This window comes from Numenius arquata, chromosome 2, assembly GCF_964106895.1.
Source record: "Numenius arquata chromosome 2, bNumArq3.hap1.1, whole genome shotgun sequence".
In the NCBI taxonomy this organism is placed as follows: domain Eukaryota; kingdom Metazoa; phylum Chordata; class Aves; order Charadriiformes; family Scolopacidae; genus Numenius; species Numenius arquata.
In genome coordinates this window covers 55,675,846-55,682,536 of record NC_133577.1, presented here as the reverse complement: position 1 = coordinate 55,682,536, position 6,691 = coordinate 55,675,846, and positions in this window count along the sequence as shown.

Genomic DNA, 6,691 nt, shown 5'->3' with positions numbered 1-6,691 from the left:
TTCTCCTGCAAGAAATGCAGCACACGTTGTGCCCTGAATGAGGGGGATCAGATATACTGACCCAAGCGAAGATCCTCTGCACTTGCATTTTCTTTCTTTAAGAAGAATAATGCAAAGATAGAGACTATATTAAATATACCTATGTAGGAAAGGGTTTTTCAAGTGGAAGAGTATCTTGGAATTGAGAAGTGCAGCCCTAGCTCTACCTCTGGCTTGTATTTTTTCACTTGTGTGTTTATTTTATTAGGCACCTTCTCTTTTCTGTATGCCTGGGTAACACAATCCCCAGTGGTGTTACGCTGTCAGGAAGCATCACCCCCAAGTGTCCCACGGAGTGTGGCTGTGGAGGCAGGATTTCTGAGACGCTCTAACTACAGCACAAGCAGGAGCCATTAATGATCACCATCAGCTAAAATGGAACAGCTAGGGGAGAGGAATGGCGGGGGGGGGGGGGGGGGGGGGGAGGGGGCGGGGAATAAAAGGCTGTTCCTGGATTAGCAGTATACAGGGAGTTGTATCAATGGTGAAAGCCTGAAATAAAGTGGAAAGGCAAATTCCAGAGGGACAGAGGAGAGCTACAAAGGTTTCTGGGAGTTAGTAGACTATAAAACTACAGCTGACCTCAGACTCGAGGGAACTAAAAAAAAAGACTATCAAGAAGGGAGTGTCTTGGAAATAGGCACATAAGATATGACAACTCTAATCTGGGGCAACAAAGGATGGAAAAGAACGGAAGCAGCTCAGTGTAGACAAGCCTGTATATATGCCTTGCACTTTATGCTGCAGATACTGCCAAGAGGCAGTTCAGCAACATACTTAGAGGACTCCTAGAACTGTTTAAGGTGCTTCAGTTTTTTAAGTTGCTCCACTCGAAACTTGGGTTGTCAATATCATACATCCAAATATACAGGGCTTGGGTGAAAATGGTAACTAAGAAACAGAAGTCTGAAATTCCATCTTGGACTAAGAATAAACACCTCTCCAACAGACAGATGGATCACAGCTCAGATGTTCAAAACATTAAAAAAGAAAAAAAAAAAAAAAAAAGATGTTTGAGGAAAAATAAATAAGTGGGAAAGTGTGAAGCAGTAAATTGGTAGGATTTCTGTCATTGAGACAAGCATTATCTATAACAATTGTGACATACAGAAGCATAGCCAAATAGTCCATGATCATTGAGCAGCAAGTATTACAGGTACTAATCAGGACAAAAGATACACTGATACTAGGGGTGGCAGCATCAGTAAAGAGGTTTGCTTTAATAGATCACTTTACCTATTTTTCTAATAGTTAGCAGGGAGATTTCTTTTTCATTCTGAATACTTGTTTCAATTGCATTAATTTAGTGGTTACTTCAGGTTACTTTTAAATAGGTCATTCTCTGAAGTATTTTTCTCATATATGCAGATCTTCGATTTGTGGTTATTTTGTTTGTTGTCTGAATTAAAGCATGTTTTTAAAATTCAGAGAGTATTTTCCATTACTTCTTTATTAGACGCATCAGTTTTTTGATACTAAATAATGTACAGCTGACATCTCATCTTTTTATTTTGGTGAATACGAACATCTAAGGCTAAGTCTGCCGCCTAGTTTCCAGAAGGTAATGCCTCCTTTACTGCAGTAGCAGCAGAGAGAAAAATCCATTTTTTCTCTTTCAATTTGCAGTGATGGCAGGAAAAATAATACGTTACTGTTAAGGTTCTTCAGAATTGATAACTGTAGCAGTTTTAGCCAAATGGCCCTGGTTCTGCAAACCCTCTCCTTTAGACCACTATAAAGCCTTACCCGGCAGGCTTGCTACAGAGCAAACCACTCCATCCAGCCCTTTCCCCAGGGACCAAACACGAGTTGGATTTCTACGGTGATTTGCTTCAAGGCAAATCTGCACTGAGCATATCAAATCACGTTAATTATCATAGCTATGTCATATCCACTACAGCTTTTAGTGTCTCCATTCTCCATTCCCCCACTGACGGTTTTTAAAAAATGCAAATAAGTCCCGGCCATGACTTTGAGAAAAAAGGAAAGAGGACGCTAAAGAAATACGTCAGCTTTCCCATACGATTTCATTTCCTACGCTTCACGAACGCTATCTAAAAAGTTAAAAAAGCAACCAGTGAGTGAAGCTTGCTACCCAGAGATAAACAGCTGCTAGTCAGCAGAACTGCCGGATAGGTACCTGATTTGCTACTGGGCTTTATGTTGTCCCATTCCCACTAATTACTTGCTAACAAGGTAAAGAGGAAGGTACCTGCATGACTCAGAAGAAACTGGCTGGGGCTGGGGGTGGAGGGAAAGTACATCACCTAGAAACAGAAGGTGAAATTTTGCACTACTGACATGAGGGGCTCATTAGGTGTACAACAGCAGAGTTCTTCCCATTCTCTTTAACCCAACACTATATTTGGAGATACAACACTGACGTGACTAACAAGCCTTTGCACCAGATGCTAAAATAGCATTTAGTTGTATCACAAACTGTCTGAAAGGTTAAAAGCAGTCACTGCAACCCACTCTGCATGTGTACATAAAATATTTTGCAGATTTACTTCAGTATTAGATAGTCTAAGAAGAAAAATAAGCACTGCAGGCCTCTTTCATTAAGATCTGCCCTTTTTGCCTGGCTGAAAACCTGTAAGCATTTCTCATAAGCAGAACTGTCACCTCAGTATTTTCAGAACAATGAAGTCTGTTCATTCAGAATATGCGTGCATTTTAAAGGTAGCTTGACCAAGCCAAAAGCTTCAGAAGTTGTGGCTGATTATTTCTGTCCCTTCTTTTTTCCTTTCTTTTTCTTCCCAAAATATTACAGAACTTCTACTGAAGAGAAGGGCAGCTCAGAAGTGCAACATTTCCTACTGCCCAAAGAGTAAATTTTATGGCTAGGTCAGAACAAAGTTGTTGTTTCACACATGATAATTTCTACAAATAATTGTGTGCAGAGCTGTAACACACTGCTCACAAAAATCTCATGAGAATTAACACCATAAAAATGAACTATTATTTATTCTACAGGAGAAAGATTGGTCACATAAATAGAACCTGAATGTGCGCCTATGCCTGCCATCTATTTAAACAGAGATGGTGCAAGATCATCAACGTCTTACAGGTACAGTGACATACCTCTGTATCCATTAAGTGCAAATACATAATGATTTGGGCAAGCTTCTGCATCTGAACGTACTATGCTCTATTCCCAACTTGCGCCTTGGAGCTGAGTGACCCTCACTCTCAAAGTTTAAGAGCTGCAAAGGTGAAAAGATCCCTTTTTAAAGCTGAAATTACTACCTAAATCAAAAAAGTTTTAACCTTCCTGTGCCTTAGTTTCCACACATCTGCCAAATCACACTTCCTACAAATCACACTTCCTACCTTTGATAAAGTAGCTCTGTGACTGGAAGTTGAAAGGCCCTAAGTATTCTTCATCTGGTGGTTCTAGGCAGGAAAGCTTTGGGAAGGCATTTATCATAAACCACTGCATGCTTATTTGGATCCAGGAAACTTGAAGAGCTAAGAGTCTAGAGGAATCAAAGAATGCATTTTCGGTTTGAGAAATGTCAGCTTCAGACCAGGTTAAATGTCATATTACTGAAAGACCGAAGATAGAAAATGGGTCCTTCATCAGCAGTGCTGAATTTCAGTTCTTCTGAATACTTTAAACAGTAGAATGTAAAGAATTCAGTGGGTTTAATGGATTTGTTTCAGACAAAAGTGTTGTTACAAATGTTAGTATCATATCTTAAGAGAAAGCATAATTCCATCAATCACTCTGTGCCTACAATTCAGTTTAAAACGATAGAAATAGTTTCTTCCTTCTCACAGGCACATTACTGACTGCGAGATTATACTGTCTGCATAATGAATTCAAGTAATCAGCATTATGGTATTCAGGCTATGGCTTAACTGTGATAAATAGTGCCTAAATCCTATTCATCTTGGTATATCACTCATTCTTTGGAGTACACATTACTATTTAGTCATCATTTTGTTTTGAAAGTGTCAGCAAACTTAGATAACCGAACAGGTTTTTTTCTCTCTGAGTTATATAGTGGGTCATTAATTAGTTTTAACTTGGTGTGCAAATTTTTTGTCTGCTTATTTCCTGACTGCAGACATGGGCATTTCTGATAAGAGATGTTACTCTTATAGTCCCCTGTCTGGAGATACACATCGCAACTCATGGTTGTGTACTAAGATTTCTCCCCCTAATTGAGCTAAGCTGCTCAGCAGTACACCAGCTGTACAGCTCAATAGTGTATGTCACAGAAATTTTAGGAACCTAGTTGTTTTTAAACAGGGAAAAAATACAAAACATCAGCAACAGTTTTACAAGACTCACAGTAAGTCTCAAATGTCTCCAGGTGTGACCTGCACAGAGCACCAAGGTACTGCCATCTAAACAGGTGATTCTTTTAACTGCTGATGTATTATTTTGATCTCTTTTCATGCTCCAAACTTATCTCCTGAATGCCTTCTCAAGACTGTGAACTCGTTCAAGCTAGGACTTCTTCTACCGAGACCCTCTTCCCCAGGTAGCCCTTTTCTGTTCATGCTGCTCACCACCTGGTTTCCAGTGATGCCATCGACTGCAGCTCCAAAAACAACCCCAGGGAAATTTCTGCATATGGAGCTTTTTCAGAAGTTCAGTTTCTGCACTCTTCCTCCTCTATTTACCATCTCTACGCCTCAGCTGCAATTGTAATGTTATTACTACTAATGCCTCCCACAGCTGTATGTATGCAATTATGTCTGCGCCCACTCTTTGCAGAACAACTTAATCACTACAAATTGGCAGTTGCTGGTTTACCTGGGACAGCACAGTATCTGGTGTTTTCAAGTGGTGAACTTCATGCAAGAAAGTTCAGGCTTTTATAATGTTCCTAAAGCCACAGTGATACTTCTTTAAGTAGGAAAAAACAAAGGCAGTACCAAGAAAGTGACTTAGTGTCTTTATCCTATCTACCACGTTTCAAACACTGTCCCATTAATACTGCATTTCCTTGCTTGGTCTTGTCCCTCCAGTTGCATGACCAATTACTGTTCTCACTGATGTCCATGGCAGCATTCCAATGGAACATAAGGTAGTGCCTTCGAGGACAGAACTTGTATCTCTCTATAGTTTATTTTGTTCTCTCCCTGCGAAATACAAGCAAATGCCAGGCTACCTTTCAGCCAATGGAGAAACCCATGGATTCTGGGTATTCCTCTAATTCAGCCTGGTTTTACTGTACTGTGGATGTCAGATCCAGAAGAGAATTGGTCTCAAAAAGCCTAAAGGGCGTTGTCCCTTTTTTTCTGGAATAAACCACAGTGCATGATGTATAAAATTTACTTCTTGACACTGATCAAATGTCTGTGAATCAAAAACATGGCTTAAAGCCTTTAGCATTGCAAACAAATTTGTGTCTCTAGCTGGTTGCGCACATCTGTAAGTTTCTACTGTGAAAAAGATCTTCAGAAAGCGTGGTGTTGTCCTACTGTCACATTCAGGAACAACTCAAATGCAGGAAGAAATGTATCAAGACTTTCCTGTTTCTAAAATAGAGGACTCACAGGCCTTAGTTAACAACAAGAAGCTATTTGCACAGTTACAAAAGAGCTCACAGTGCCTTTTCAAACATCAGATCTCTGATGATATTGGGCCAAACTTCTCATACTCCTCCACTAATGCTGTTCAGAGTCTAATTCTTCATGCTGCTACCTTCTAATATAAAGGCAATTACATTTCACAACTGATTTATGAACTGATTAATTGGAAAAGATTTTTATGTATATTAACTACTACAGTAAGATCACTGAATTGTGGAAGACAAGTAGTATCCTCATAATTACTTAAACCATTCTTGAATTTTGACTAGTAAAACTTTAATGCATTTCTACAGCCCTGAGGTTGCTCCTTCCTTGATCTTCCATTTCAGCATTTCAATTTTCAGCATTATGTCAGTATTATATCAAATAAACTGGGGCAAGCACAGTTATTTAAATCTGTGCAATGTGTTTTGGTTTTGCTGTAGAAATAACTTCTGACTCTTTAATACTAATACTTATACCCACTATACAAGATACTCTGAGGAGCACTGAAGAATGACCAATACTGTAGAAATTCCAATTAACAGTAGTGACATCGTATAAACAGACTTTTAAAAAATTAAAGCACACACCAATTTTTCCTCTCCTCTTTCATTGCAGTGTCCCCTTCAAATTAGAGTACTTCCAGTGGGTAGTATTATGTAGCTATGCATTAATCAGTAAGCTCTCTTGACTAATCCAGTTCATTCTGTCTAGTAAGAGGATTCCAGCAGCAAACATGCACACAGTTTTCTAAGAAGAAAGCAAGCCAAGAAAGGCAGCTCCAGAGGATATTAAGAAAATACAAAGCGACAGATTGGTGTCACGTAAGAGAAAGTATGGCAGAAAACACCATCGTGCTTTTCTCTGTATGAAGGCTCAAGAATGAGTAGGTATAGCAGAACATTCCTATGGTGCATTACAACATTGTACGTATTGAGAGTAAATAGCATAACAAAATATTACATCATTCCCAATGAGGCAGAATGTTCTTATTCTGTTCGCTGTTTAGGGAAGATTTTTTTTTTTTTTAATCAAATACAAAAAAACCCATATGTTTTTTAAATTGCCTGGCCACTTAGGAGTTAAGCTCCAATTTTAATTAACACGTCTGGTCCAAAGG